Raw genomic sequence first — 16,877 nt, forward strand, 5'->3', positions numbered from 1 at the left:
TAAGAATACTGTTTGCATATATGTTGTTCAAATACACTAACATTTATAAGTTACACATATATTGTTCACATACCATATAAAAATGTGTCATATAAATATTTTTCATATTTAAAATAATTTCAGTATGGGTATTTAATATATGGTATGAACTTCTTACAGTCATGGCCAAAAATATGGGCACCCTTGGTAAATATGATCAAAGAAGGCTGTGAAAATTAATCTGCATTGTTAATCCTTTTGATCTTTTATTGAAAAAATTCACAAAAATCTAACCTTTCATTGGATTATAAGAATTTAAAATGGAGGGAAATTGGCCACCCTTTTATTCAATACTTTTTATAACCTCCATTTGTTAGTTTAACAGCTCTAAATTTTCTCCTATAATGCCTGATGAGGTTAGAGAACACCTGACAAGAGATCAGAGACCATTCCTTCATCCAGAATCACTCCAGACCCTTTAGATTCCCAGCTCCATGTTGGTGCTTCTTCTCTTCAGTTCACCCCACTCATTTTCAATAGGGTTCAGGTCAGAGGACTGGAATGGCCATAGCAGAAGCTTGGTTTTGTGCTCAGTGACCCATTTTTGTGTTGTTTTTGAGGTTTGTGTTTGGATTATTGTCCAGTTGGAAGATCCAAACATGGCCCATTATAAGATTTCTAACAGAGTCAGTCACTTATTGATTTTTTATCTGTTGGTATTTGATAGAATCCATGATGCCATGTGTCTAAACAAGATGTCCAGGACTCCAGCAGAAATATAGGCCCACAACATCAAAAATACAGCAGTATATTTCATTGTACACATGGGGTACTTTTTATCCCTGTGTTCACCAAACCCATCTTGAGTGTTTGCTGCTAAAAAGCTCATTTTTTAGTTTCATCTGACCATAGAAGCCAGTCCCATTTGAAGTTCCAGTCGTGTCTGATAACTGAATATGCTGGAGTTTGTTTTTGGATGAGCGAGGAGAATTTTTCAAGACACTGAGACAAAGTCTGACACTACTCCCCCCTCCCGGAAGGCGCGTCCCGCGCCGTACAACATCCAATGGGGAGGGGTGTCAAGGCCTCAAGGGGCAGAGTACGAGGACGGACGGCCTCCAGGGCGGATCCGGGGACTCGGGAGGCCATAGCGGGTCTGCCTCCGAGACCTCGGCCCCAGCCCCCACCTCAGCCTCTATGGCAGGAGCCCTACTAGCCACCCCCAAAAAATTTTCTTGGGGAAATTAGGGGTAATTTCAGGCTGGCGTTCAGGGGGAGCGGGCTCTTGGGGGCGCTCTGGAAGCGCGGAGATAGGGAGGCGCCTTCGTGGCGCAGGTACTGGGGGGTGCTCTGGAAGCGCCGAGTTAGGGAGACGCCTTTGTGGCACAGGCACTGGGGGGCGCTCTGGAAACGCGGAGCTGGACGGGACTAGCGGAGACGCAAGAGGGCTGGACGGGACCAGCGGAAACGCAGGAGGGCTGGACGGGACCAGCGGAGACGCAGGAGGGCTCTTGCGAGGAGCAGGCACTGGCGGGCACTTGCGATTCTCCGGCGGGCTTGCCATACTCTCTGGCGGCAGGCTTGCCATACTCTCTGGTGGCGGGCTTGCCATACTCTCTGACGGCGGACTAGGGAGAGCCGTGGACGGTGGCGGGTGAGGGGGACCGGACACTTCCCAGACACCGGTAGACCCCTTCCCTCCAACACAATCCTGTGGTGTCTGGGAGGTCCACAGGGCAGTGGTAAGAGACCCCGAGCCGGAACAGGTGGAGGATGGTCGCGTCGTCCAATGCGTTCCCCGCGGCCAATTTGCAGAACTCCCCTGCGAATTCGTAGAAGGGGAGATCCTGGCGGGCAAGGGCGAGGATCTGAGTGGCGACTTCCATCTTTTGTTTTGGTCCGGTCTTCTGTCACGATCCACGTAGGAGCCAGAGACGAGGAGGCGAGGAGCTTCTTAGATAATAGACTTTATTAAGCCAAACACAGGGAACGCTGGAGACACGGAACGACAATCACAAAATGACATTTACTGACAACTAGGACAATCTATGACAATCTATGACAATCTACTGACAATTTAAACGACAATATACTGACAATATAAGATAAGAGTCACTGAGGCAAGGAAACACAGGGCTTAAGAAGGCTGGGGAGATTAGATAATTACAAACACAGGGCTGGGGACTAATTAACTAATGAAGACATAACGAGGACAGGAACAGGAACTCCAAATAAGGGCACGAGAGGAGGGGGAAACAAGACACTGAGACAAAGTCTGACCTGTAGGTGCTGTTTGACCATTTTTTTCAAGGGTTTCTGACCCCGAGACTCAACTACTTTCTGCAATTCTCCAGCTGTGGTCCTTGGAGAGTCTTTAGCCAGTCAAACTCTCCTTCTCACCGTGCATTAGGACGATATACACACATGTCCTCTTCCAGGCAGTTTCGTAACATTTTATGTTGATTGGAAATTCTTAATTATTGCCCTGATGGTGGAAATGGGAATTTTCACTGCTCTAGCTCTTTTCTTAAAGCCACTTCTCTAATTTGTGAAGCTCAATTGTCTTTTGCTGCACATCAGAAATATATTCTTTGGTTTTTCTCATTGTGATGGATGATTAAGGGAATTTGGGCTTTGTTTTCCCTCCTATTTATATTTCTGTGAAACAGGAAGCCATGGCTGGATAATTTCACGTTCATAATCACCCTGGAGTGCACAAAATTGTGAATTTGAATGGGAATATACTTCAGAGATATTTTGCTCATAAGAATTTCTAGGGGTGCCAATAATTGTGTCCAACGTGTATTTGAAAAAAAGAAATAATTTCATAATGCAGGTTAGATTTTTATGAATTTTTTTAAATAAAAGATCAAAAGGATTAACAATGCAGATTAATTTTCACAGCCTTCTTTGATCATATTTACCAAGGGTGCCGATATTTTTGGCCATGACTATATATCCTGAGGATGTATATGTAATAATAATATATTGTCTTTTAAGACAACATACATGACAACATCACTCGTGATATAGGTACATATATGTCATATTATAATACATTTCCGTATGGGTAGCCACAGAGAGCTAATGACAGAGAAACAACATGATTCACCCTATTCAACATGCTACAGTCAAACATATAAAGCACATAAAGCACATTTACAAAATCTATGCCACTTGAATCCCTGAAAATAACTGAAACATTAAACACAATATATTAATTTACTGAGCTTATGCAATCATGCAAAAGTTTTAGAAATACATAAGCACTGCATGAGCAGTCCCATTTCCCATTCATTTCCCATTTTCAACTCTCTTATTAGCCTCTCATTAATTATGAATTATTACATTGTACAATAAAACATAACCTCAATCCTCACTCATCACAAGATCAACCGTCATAATGTTTGGGATTTGCAGCACCATATTTGACATAGTCTTTGTATCTGTGCATTGATCAATATTTTATCCAAGGCTTTTTATTTACCTGTTTATCATAGAATTTAACTGCGACTCTTAGAGGAATTGTGTCAACATAAAGACTCTGTCTTTTCTTATCCTGTATCTTTACTGTTATTGGCAATGCTACAATACTGCATCAGCTCAGTGTTTGTTATGGCACCACTGTGTGTTCTCCTGCAATGTGTCAAATGCAATATTCCAAAATTATTCATCGCTCTGATGGATAATTTCTGTATTCCATTCACCACAAAATCCTAATTATTTATATCCATAATGATAAATGCTCTGTAGTTGTGCATATCAAAGATTAAAACTGTATGAAAATGAAATTTACTTGCTAGATATTTTAAATGAAATAAACAAACAGCATTTTAGCAGCAAATGCACATACATACAGATCCTCTGAGACTGCACTTATTATTATTGTGACAGTCCCACTCTCTAACCCATTGACAAAAGGTCAAAAGATGTTCATGAAACTGTATGAAGACTGTAGACCTGATAAAGACAAAGATAAATCAATGAAACACAAACAACAGGCATTTCAGCTCCTGTTCAAAACTCTGCTGAACAATTTATGAGTGATTGTGTATATTTATGGTTGTTAATTTATAAAAAGTACACATTTTTAATAAAGTAGTAGTTAGATTGCACAACTTTTTTCCATCAAGAAGTGTGTCAGTGATATTTGGGGGCCGGTGACAGATGGGGCTGGTGAACCGACATGATGTGGTAAACATGATGGAGGAGTGTAGGTGTGTGTCGAGTTCAACTGACTTACACAGGCTGTTATTGTGTGTTTGTCACAGTCTGAGATCATCTTCACCTGTATAGATCATGAACAAATAGAAATAACAGATATTGCAAGAAGCTGAACATCTCAATGAAGAACATGTGCTTAGTAATAACCTGTGCTGTGCTATACACTTACATCCTCCTTTTCTGAACTAGAGTTCATCTTCTGCCTCAGTTTCCTGTTACAGTGATAAATTTGGAGAAGAACAGAATGCAGCTCAATTTGTAAGAAAATCAGTAGCTGATCACTGGATTTCTGTAGTATGTGTGGATGTCTCAATTATGAGAACTTCAACTATGGGCAGTCCTGCATTTTTAGAGCTTAAGAGCTTTTAATTCTCTTAAAATACACTTTTACTTCATTCAATACAAGTTTACTTAATTTGGCCAATATTTAACAATATTTAATGTGATGAAATTTACATCTTAAAGATGAAATAAGATAATAGTGCATTTTATATACCCTAAATACATACAAATTATTTCATAAAATTAAATCTTTGAAATTAATTTAACTTATTGTGTGACAGAGTTTACTGTATATATTGTTTGCGTCCTGGGCAAGAGTTAAATGATTAAATCTAAAAGTAGACATGTATATGTAAAAATATGATGGGGCAATATAGACATTTAGACAGAGGTTGACAAAGTACACAATTCCAATTCTTGAGTGAATGAACAGATACTGCTGGTCAAATGTTACTCCATTACAAGTGAAAGTTGTAAAGAATGATTTTTTTCTTAAGTAAAAGTACAGAAGTATTTTCTATTAAAAGCACTTAAGTAGCAAAAGTAAATTTCCTTTTTTATATCAGTGCACTGTTTTATTGTTGTATGTAATACTTGCAATACCTTATGCCTCTGAAGCAACTTACAATACATTACGCCTACTGAATACAGTCCACTGACTAGCTTGTAGTATATCTTTGGAAAAAAGATCTTTTAGAATGTTAAAAACCTATAGAATTGAAGCAAGTGAGATATATATATATATATATATATATATGTATATATACTTATATATACTTACGAATGAGGTAAGCAAAATAATATTTTAAACAGAAAACAAGATTATTTTGCTCACCCCATTGGCTGATCATTTTGCTTGTTTCAAGCAAAAACTCACTTTTTTTTTCTTCTGAAAACTAGACAATAATTTTTACTTCAATAATTAATCCTTCTTGATTTGAGAATTTTTAGATATTTTGGCTGGAAACAAGACAGAAAAATCTAAGTAAGAAAAGCATTGTTTACAGTGTGGCAGTGTGTGCACATACACATTCATCCACATTTGATCTGATATGAAAAAAAATAAAAACCTGCTTTAAAACCCAGCAACACAACTTTACAACAGCAACACTGCTTTAACAAAAAAGCAAAACAGCAAGATATATTTGACTTAAAAACAAAAATGCTATCTAATCACTCTCACGGTAATTTGATGTCATATACAGAACAGTGTGCAGAGCTGCTTCAAATCAAACACCTACTTTGTTTTGTTACAAGATGCACAACAGTTCTTCTGTGGCTAATATTTTTATTTACACAATTTTGCAAAATGAGACAATATTGTGTCTATATTCCACAATATTAACTTCTTATTATTGAATTGTTGTGAATAAATATTACATTTGCAACTGGTCAGTGTTCAAAAAATGCTGGGAAATCACTTCATGTAGTCCTACAATAGTGATTACTGATAGACTGTCTAAAAAAAGAAAGTCACATTTTGGAGAAGAAAAAATAAATAAATCACCCACTGACTTTCAAAGCTGCTACATAGTAACAACTTTCTACTTTGAGAACCTTGATAGAAATGTAGTGGAGTGAAATGAACAACATTTGTCTTTTAAATAGCAAAGTTAAAGTCATAAGCTTCCAGAAAAAAAATATACTCAAGTGAAGAACAGATACTCAAAAAGTGCACTTAAGTACAATACTCAATAAATGTACTTTTTTACTGTCCACCTCCCTCTGCATTTAGAAAGCGTTAAAATGGTAGATGTTATTTACACAATCTGTTAATGGTAGTTAATGAAAATAACATTTGCCATCAAAGCTGGCTATTTTTACTCATGTTTAAATAGGCAATGCCTACAACTATACATTTAAAATGTATTGTAACAGATCATTTAAAAAGTAGAAAAAAAGTTAATCACTCTATAGCACAAGCTGGAGCTGAAACTACGTCAGTTTTTCTTTGGGTAAGAAATGGTAATAAAAACTCAGTATCTCTCACCTGTAAATGCAGATGCTGATAGTGATGATCAGACAGATTATAATGACTCCAGAGATGATGATGATGATGATGATTATGATTATGTACAGCGGAATTTGTTTGAGTGATTCTGGTCTGATCAGGATTTCTGACAGACACAAAAGAGTCTAACATATCAGTCAACCAGCACTACTCACTATTATTATGAACAAACTTATATTTTCTGCATTGAACTCTTTTACAGAAACTCTTTTACAAATAAATGAAATGAAGTCATGCAATAACCTGTTATTGTTAATGTCCATCTCATTGCTGCTGGGTAACAGCTGTAGTTTCCAGCATCAGACGCTTGTATTTGATGTATTGTTAATTCTCTCGGAACTGCTGGGTCGATGTGAATTCTGTTTGAGCTCAAGTTTGTCTTAGTTATGTTAATATCAGAGACCTGCCTAAAAATAACAGAGTTGTTGATTTTCCATGTGAAATCATCATCAAACTGGGTTTTGTTGCAGTGAAGTGTAACTGTTTCCCACAAAAACACTGTTTTGTTGATGTGCTGCCGAATCCTTTGCTCTTGATTAGATTCTGAATAATCTGATGAAAAGATGTTGTGAAAACAATGTCACTGTCATCATGCAGTAGAAAACAGCATACACACAATATATTTTTCATATGGTATTTTGAACAAATCTTTTGAACATGACACATTAAAATACAAACATTACTTTTTCAAGAACTGCACTTGCGAATTAGTAAACAATATTATTAGTCATCAAACTATGCTGGACTTATAGACATATCAACATGCATGAAGTACATCCTATTTACTGTCGAAAAGTACCTGCATGAATCAGGAGAATAATAATGACAAGGAGATCCAGATGAAGAATCCTGGTCTGAAAATTGGCCATAACAGAATCAGGACGCTCAGTTTAAGGGCTGAGAAGGAGTGTGTTTGTCTTACTGTCTGCTCAGGATATTTAGACATGCTGTAGTGTAGAGAACGTAAAGGAAGAAGTGGGCAAGTGCAATGCAGCAGATGAGAATATACCGTATTGACCCGAATATAAGACAATGTTTTTTCTTGGAAATACATCTGAAAAAACACGGTCATCTTATATTCAGGGTCTAGACTTTGACATGTCAATAACACACCCACAACAAGGTGGCGCCAAAAACGCATAAAACGAGTGTGCCATGAAATATGTACGGTGACGCATTGCTGCCGCACACATATTATTTTTTCCACTCAATTATGTCGTAATAACGAGATCTTATGTCGTTTTAACGACATCTTTTCTCGTTTTAACGACATCTTTTCTCGTAATAACGAGATGTTTTCTCGTTAAAACGACATCTTTTCTCGTAAAAACGAGATGTTTTCTCGTTAAAACGACATAATTATCTCGTTAAAACGACATCTTTTCTCGTAATAACGAGATGTTTTCTCGTTAAAACGACATCTTTTCTCGTAAAAACAAGATGTTATGTCGTTAAAATGTTAAAATCTTTTTTTCTCGTAATAACGACATATTATGTCATAAATATTTTCCCGTTATAATAGATGGTGGCCTACATTATGTGAGCAAGCTGATTGTCCGTGCTACTGTCCTGACATAATCTGCACGCTGCTGAAGTTATGAAATACACTGTTTTAAATGTATTTTAATGTAATGGTTTTAATTTGTAGCGGCATGTTTATTAGGATTAATCTCCAATCTGTCTACAATATAGTGCTATTAACTGCACTCAGACCCATGACTCATTTAGGCTATATGATCAGATCAAAACAGCTATTTTTGAATATCCACTCTGGGCTTGGAATATTTCTTTATTTTAATGACTGAAGTTTGATTTAACAACAAATCGAAATACGAACAAAAAGAAATAAAGAAATTTTCTAATAGGCTAATAATAATAATAATAATTATTATTATTATTATTATTTCGTTCTGTTTGGCAAACGGGAAAGCTTTTTCGTATTTTTTGTTCGTGGGTTAAAAAAATAACTATAGGCTATTTGTGCATGGGCCAGCCTAAAAACGCCACTTTTCAACTCAGTCTTGTCTATCCCATCACACAGAAGAATTAATCTGTTATGAAATATAATGTTTGGAGAAACATTTCATTCGCGATGTGTCTGCCATTACTTCAGCGGATTCCGTATCATAGCAACCAAAAAGTACAGTCTACCCAGACAGCAACATAGTTCTGGCCCGTGTGAAATCCATGCGGGCCAGTTGTGGGCCGGATCTGAGCCGACACTCTTTGCTGTCTGGGTATAGTATACGGGAAAAAACGCTGCGCTGTCAAGCGCTCACAGCCGAGCGTTTTCAGCTGGCAAAAAAAACGCTTTGGTGCACACGCGGCCTAAAGCGAAGCATGGAATTTAACCCAGAAGAGGAACGCCATGCGATGAGGCTTGATTCAGCTAAAGATATAATTTAATAATATAATTAAGACATATATAATCAGAGTAAAGTATCAAGACCGTTCATTTCGTTTTCCCGTTTGCCAAACAGAACGAAATAATAATAATAATAATAATAATAATAATTATTATTATTATTATTATTAGCCTATTAGAAAATTTCTTTATTTCTTTTTGTTCGTATTTCGATTTGTTGTTAAATCAAACTTCAGTCATTAAAATAAAGAAATATTCCAAGCCCAGAGTGGATATTCAAAAATAGCTGTTTTGATCTGATCATATAGCCTAAATGAGTCATGGGTCTGAGTGCAGTTAATAGCACTATATTGTAGACAGATTGGAGATTAATCCTAATAAACATGCCGCTACAAATTAAAACCATTACATTAAAATACATTTAAAACAGTGTATTTCATAACTTCAGCAGCGTGCAGATTATGTCAGGACAGTAGCACGGACAATCAGCTTGCTCACATAATGTAGGCCACCATCTATTATAACGGAAAATATTTATGACATAATATGTCGTTATTACGAGAAAAAAAGATTTTAACATTTTAACGACATAACATCTTGTTTTTACGAGAAAAGATGTCGTTTTAACGAGAAAACATCTCGTTTTAACGAGAAAACATCTCGTTTTTACGAGAAAACATCTCGTTTTACGAGAAAACATCTCGTTTTACGAGAAAAGATGTCGTTTTAACGAGAAAACATCTCGTTATTACGAGAAAAGATGTCGTTTTAACGAGAAAACATCTCGTTATTACGAGAAAAGATGTCGTTAAAACGAGATAAGATCTCGTTATTACGACATAATTGAGTGGAAAAAAAATATGTGTGCGGCAGCAATGCGTCACCGTAAATATGTAATGTAATGTGTGTTGTAAAGATCGCGAGTGAAAACAAAAGAAAAAGCATACCGCATGAGTCGTGACTGTCATGTTAGCCTGATGGGACCAAATTTTCTCTGTAAGTGATTTTAAAACATAAGACAGTACCCAGATTTGAAGACTACAATAAGATTTCACTTCTACTGCTAATTAAATTTTGGTAGGCCACTATGAGATGGATAACCTAAATGTTATATAATTCAGATGGCCTACCTGTTATTTTTATGGTAGGGCCTATATCAAAAAGTGTATATTTTTCAATGTCATTGTTGGTACATTTTACCAGTATTTACCATACTTTCAAAAAAAATAAAAATAAATTAGGAAAAATAATTTAAGAAAAAAATGTGTTTTACAGAGAGAGAGAGAAAAAACAACAAGATTTGGTTTTCAAAAAGCCTTTTTCCAAAAGGTACATCTGGAAAAAGGGGGGTCGTCCTATAATCAGGGTCGTCTTATATTCGGGTCAATACAGTACTTAATAACATTTTATACAAACAAAGATTATTGAATATAAAAACCACATTTACATAGAACATAGTCAGTTAGGCTACATAGAATATAGTTTGTATTGATCATGTTAACATTATTATATGCACATTATTTATTTATTTATATTGTTAGTCATTCAGTCAGTCAGTCAGTCAGTCTTTAGTAAAAACAATGCTGGAGATCAAGTATTCAAAATTTGAAAGCAAACACAAGTAATCTAAATACAATACTCACATATACAATACTTATATTAATGGATGTTCATGTAATGTATACAAATATAATATGTTTAGTTTTGTACTTTTGTCTGAAACCACAGAGCACATTCTGCAGATCTGTATTTGAACTTGAACCAAATTACTAAGTTTTCTTTTTAATTCTATATTGTTTGTTGAAAATATCACTGTGAACTGAGATTGCATATAAACTGGAACCAGAATGCAAAGTTTTTCTCTGTTAGTTTTTTTTTAAATACAACTTTGAAACTATGAACCTGAACTTACTTTGTGCGGGAATTTCATTCAAATTATTTGTGTAACCGGTGACTTAAAGAGCTACTCTGGGTAAAGCAGTTATAGTTGACAAGACTGAGCTTGTCTGGCGCCTGAACTAATCAGATTAGACAAATTTGTTAAGTTATTTTTTTTAATAGTTAATATTTTCTCCTTAATCTGGTAGACTTTTTTTTTAGCGCATGCCTCCGCTACAACATCCTATCACTGCCTGTGTTTGCTTGTCTTATTGAGCAGCTCATGTTTTGCTGTGTGTTTACTAAAACAATCTCTTCTTGTTCTTTTTTTTCTACATTTTTCTCTTTTCTACATTTGGCTTGTTCTTCTGTATAGTTCTCTTAAAACGAAGTATTTCTCTGGTCTGTTATACAAACTCTGGTATGAACATTTATTTTAGTTGGCTCATTACTTGTCATGTTTCTCATTGGTAAGTATAGTTTCAGATTAGATCATTTTACATAACATAACTGTAAACGTTTATCTTATTTTTATGAGTATAATATATTTTAGCATTACATTTATTGCTGTATTGCTGATGTGCACTGTTAGAACTTACAAGTGCATTGCAAGTGCATTAGAAATTACACGTGCATTTGCCTTGCATACGTGTAACACAGGAACTACAGTAGGCTATATGAGGGCCAATGTCACCTTAAGAACACCTGGTCTCAATAATTGTCATGGAGATCGTATATGTATGTGATAAATGAACAGTGAATGAACCTCTGATGAATGAACAGCAAATTCAACTTTTATTATGTAAATATTTTATGTACACATACAGTGCTCTACATACTCTTTTATACTAGATATGAAGTACAGGCCTCATCCGTGACATCAGACTAAACACATAATGATGAAAATTATGTACTATTTAAGTGTTAATAATATTACAAAGCTAAAAGCTCTGTTTAGTCTGTTTAATTAGGACTTTTCACCTTTTTGTAAGCATTTATGATTGATCTTCTCTGGATGTTTCCCTGTTATTTAACAAAAGTTCAGTGGTAACACATACAACCCGAATTCTGGAAATGTTGGGACGTTTTTTAAATTTGAATAAAATGAAAACTAAAAGACTTTCAAATCACATGAGCCAATATTTTATTCACAATAGAACATAGAGAACATAACACATGTTCAAACGGAGAAGTTTTACACTTTTATCCACTAAATGAGCTCATTTAAAAATTTGATGCCTGCTACAGGTCTCAAAAAAGTTGGCACGGGGGCAATAAAGGGCTGAAAAAGGAAGACATTTTGAAACGTAAATACTTCAGAAATATTTGTTAGTTCATGTTAACTATTACAGTTAACTAATGTTAACAAATACAACCTTATTTTAAAGTGTTACCATTAGTTCTTTGCAATAAACCACCTTCCATTCACTTGTCAACATCCCTCTGGGTGTGCACTTATTATCATTGTGATGTTCTTGTTCTCAGTCCCATGAAAATGACAAATACCTTCCAGTATTGAGATGCTCATCAGATGATCACATGAGTGTCAGACACACACTGCTGTCTTGAAAAGAAAAGATGTTCATGAAACTGTATGAAGACTGAAGACCTGATGAAAACAAAGATAAAACAATGAAACAAACAACTGTTCAAAACTCTACTGAGCAATTTATAAGTGATCATGTTATTTATAGCTGTTAATTTATAAATAGATGGAACAAAACGGATTTTACAGAGCTTTGATTGCACATGTTTCCATCAAGAAGTGTGTCAGTGCTATTTGTTGGTGACAGTGAACAGACATGATGTGGTAAACATGATGGAGGAGTGTAGGTGTGTGTCGAGTTCAACTGACTTACACAGGCCGTTATTGTGTGTTTGTCACAGCCTGAGATCATCTTCACCTGTACAGATCATGCAGAGTTGTAGAAATTAGATTAAGACGTATATAAATGTACAGAACTCAAGAGCAGATCTCATATATGAGCTGAATAATAACCTGTTGTGTTGCAAATATACTTACACCCTCGTGGTCTGTTTCACAGAGATCAGAGTTCATCTTCATCTGCTTCTTGTTTCCTGTGAGGTGGTGAAGCATTGGCAGAACAACACAATGCAGTTCATTATGGACATCAAATCATAATGTATAACAATAATAAAATGATAAAATGCAGAGGGCTCTTACTGGATTTGAATTATTTAATAGCTCACAAATATTATCATTTTAATAAAAACATATTAGTTTCATAATTATTGGTCGTTATAGAAAGGATGTCACAATTTATGCAAAAAAATAAAATCCAAAAATGATTATTTGACACTTTCTTTAGATTAGCATTAAAATCCAAATCATATTTTTATGAAGGATTTGCATATTTTAAGATTAAAAGTCTGGTTCAAGAATAAAGTGATAAAAATCTATAAAAGGATTTTCAAGAGTAGCAGAAATAAATAATGATGCCATGATAAAATGTGTCTAAGACAGTTTTAATGTGACCTTTATATGACAAAATGAAAAGGTAGAGATCTGTTTGTTTTAATGAGTTGATTGTCTTTGTATCTGTGCATTGATCAATATTTTTATTTGAGATCAAATAAAGTCTTAAATTACCTGATATTCAAAACGTCAACACTCTTCCTTATGTAATAATGCTTAATATGATAACATTTGATTGTGATATTATTATTATTATTATTATTATAGTGCAAAGCTGTGGTGTAACACCAAACACCATAAATAACTGATGGAATTATTCATGCTCACTGACCTGCAGTTTGCAAGTATTTGGTGTAATTAGGGATTTCCCTGCTATTGGAGCATCACCTTCATGTTTAAATTAAACTAATTAAAAACGAAAAAAAATTAAAATTAAAAAATAGATTTGTGTGTTCATGAGGAAGGTGGAAAATGTTTCTTCATTTCTTTTTCTTTTGTGACAACACATTTTTAACAAAGCCTCTCATTCATCGTTCCTGTTGGTAATGTAGCATTACTGCAGCTCAGTGTTTGTTATGGCGCCACCTTGTGTTTTCCTTCAGTAAGAACTGAAGAGCTACTGAAGTCTGTTCTGACTATACTGTCAGTCACAACAGCAATATGTCAAAAGCAATAGTCCAAAATGCATGCAACACACTGAATATTTATATTGACAATGATAAATTGTCTAGTATTAGGCATATCAAAATTAAAAAACTCATATTTTTCTGTATGAAAATTACATTTATTTCTAGATATTTTAAATAAAACTTGCAAAAAGCATTTTAGAGGCATACACGTTGATCGTCTGTACTTTTCTTTTTTCTTATGATGGTCTCATTCTGTAACCCATAAAATGACTGAAAATCTTCTTTCTATATTGAGATGATGAGTGTCAGACACACACTGCTGTCTTGAGAAGAAAAGATGTTCATGAAACTGAATGAAGACTGTAGACCTGATGAAGACAAAGATAAATCAATGAAACACAAACAACGGGCATTTCAGCTTTTCTTCAAATATCTGCTCAACAATTTGTAAGTGATCATATAATTGATTAATAAAAATTACACATTTATTAATTAGTTGTCAACAAGTTATTTTTACAACTTTGCAGCAGCTGCTGTTGGAGGCCAGTGAACAGACATGATGTGGTAAACATGATGGAGGAGTGTAGGTGTGTGTCGAGTTCAACTGACTTACACAGGCTGTTATTGTGTGTTTGTCACAGTCTGATATCATTTTCGCCTGTACAGGCCATGCACAAATAGAAAGACAAAGAAAATGTAGCATAAAAGTTCTCAGTCAAGAGCAGATAGGCTAAATGTGGTCAATAATAACCTGCGCTATGGTAAATATACTCACTGCCTGCTTTTCTGAACTAGGGTTCATCTTCTGACTCGATTTCCTGTTACAATGATAAATTTAGAGAAGGACAGAATGCAGCTCAATTCATAATAAACATTTTATATTCTTATCTAAAAAATGACATCTTTGAAATGATAATTTATGTCATCGAGTTTATTCTTTTAAAATCGAAAGTTTGGGTCCTAGACAAGAGTTAAATAATAAAATATATATATAAAGGTATAGGCCCATATCCATAATGCTATACATAAAATTATGGCAGGCACTGTATTTACATTTTTAAAAACAGTGGATACTATTTACATTAAGTTCTTGCTTACAGTGAGTGCAAATAGTGATAGATGTTATTTACACAAACTGTAATTAGAAGAGCTGTTTCTGAGCAATGGTAGGCAGAGACAATGAAAATAACCTTTGCAATCAAAGCTTGAACTCTACCTACAATTCTAAATTTGAAATGTAGCACATAATTCAAAAAGTAGAAAAAAACGAAAGAGGTATGAAGTACGAAGTTCATCGCTCTATAACACGAGCTGGAGCTGGAAATACATGTCAGTGTTTCTGAAGGTAAGAGATGTTAATGAAAACTCATTGTCTCTCACCTGTGAATGCAGATGCTGATGGTGATGATCAGACAGATCATAATGACTCCACAACATGAGATGATGATGATGATGATAGACAGCCGCATACGTTTGAGTGATTCTGGTCTGATCTGGTTTTCTGAAGGACACAAAAGAGTCAAACACTTATGAGATCTGTCAACCAGCACTAATCACTACTAGTTACTAGTCACTATAGTAACAAACTTATACTTGCTGTACTGAACTCTTTTACAGAAAATACAAACAAAAATGAAATCATGCAATAACCTGTTATTGTTAATGTCCATCTCATTGCTGCTGGGTAACAGCTGTAGTTTCCTGCATCAGACGCTTGTATTTGATGTATTGTTAATTCTCTCGGAGCTGCTGGGTCGATGTGAATCCTGTTTGAGCTCAAGTTTGTCTTAGTTATGTTAATATCAGAGACCTGCCTAAAAATAACAGAGTTGTTCATCTTCCATGTGAAATCATCATCAAACTGGGTTTTGTTGCAGTGAAGCGTAACTGTTTCCCACAAAAACACTGTTTTGTTGATGTGCTGCCGAATCCTTTGCTCTTCATTAGATTTGGAATAATCTGATGAAAAGACAGAAAATCACAATCACTGCATGTTTACAGTAACTTCATTAGACGGTACATTTGTGAAAATAATTTCATTGTCATCATGCAGCTGAAAAAAATGCAAACTTGCAAAATCTCATGAGACACAAAACACATTGTTCATGTGGTACTTAAGCTTTTAACCTGATGGGAAAATACATTCGAATGCAATCATCAGTTTTCAACAAATGCATCACACTATAAACATAGGGTACATTCTGTTTATCAGCTTTGAAAAGTAAAAAAAAATTATAATAATAATAAAAATTAAGCGAGTGGTACCTGCATGAATCAGGACAATAATGATGACACAGAGATCCAGACGAAGAATCCTGGTTTGAAAATTTGCCATAACAGGACACTTAGTTTAAGGTCTTTGATGGAGTGCCTGAGAGACTGAACTACTAAAGAAGAAGACAGAGGGCAATGCCTAAGACAGCAGATGAGAATATTCTTTATAACATTTTGTACAGTAGCAGATTATTGGAAATAAAAATCACATGATCAGTTACACAGAATATAGTTTGCATTAGTCATATGTTTTTGTTGTTGTTGTTGTTGTTGTTTTTTGTAATGCTGTCTTTAAAAAAATGCTAAAGATTTAAAGTTTGAATGCAAGCACAGGTAATCTAAATACAATACCTATTGCATGTATTGTATACAAAAATATTATGTTTTGTACTTTTATTTGCAGTGACCAGTGAAACCACAGAGCACATTTTCCACAGCAAAACCGTTGCATCCTGTTACTGTGTTTATGTTAAGCAGCCCACACTTGTTCATATTCAACTTTGTGTTTCTCTGCTGTTTTTATACATTTTTGTTTATGCTTATTTTGTTTTTTTAGGCTTGTACTAAAGTTGATTTCTCTTTAAACTGGGTATGGCTCAATTGTAATGAGTGTTTGGTCTAGTTTGCTCTCAAATTGCTTGTAATGTTCCTCACTTTGGTTGATCAAACATCATTTTATGTTTGTTGTCATATTTCTGATCTGGCCTATTAGAACCCATCAAGTTGCAAATACATTTGCCTTACAAATGTGCAATAGAGGAAATTTGCAAATAAGTGTGAAATCTTCTTGCATGATGG

The 16,877-nt window shown here is 35.0% G+C and overlaps 1 long non-coding RNA gene across 1 annotated transcript; it reads right to left on the reverse strand.

The window, feature by feature from the left end:
• Window positions 1-12,212: 12,212 nt before the first annotated feature.
• On the reverse strand, window positions 12,213-12,814 carry LOC131546654 (uncharacterized). The gene is made up of 3 exons (XR_009272761.1): window positions 12,763-12,814; window positions 12,599-12,643; window positions 12,213-12,348 (listed from the first exon to the last, which is right to left on the reverse strand). It is a non-coding gene; the product is annotated as an uncharacterized LOC131546654 (long non-coding RNA).
• Between the last annotated feature and the right edge of the window lie 4,063 nt (window positions 12,815-16,877).

The sequence above is a fragment of the Onychostoma macrolepis genome, chromosome 09 (assembly GCF_012432095.1).
Source record: "Onychostoma macrolepis isolate SWU-2019 chromosome 09, ASM1243209v1, whole genome shotgun sequence".
Lineage (NCBI taxonomy): Eukaryota > Metazoa > Chordata > Actinopteri > Cypriniformes > Cyprinidae > Onychostoma > Onychostoma macrolepis.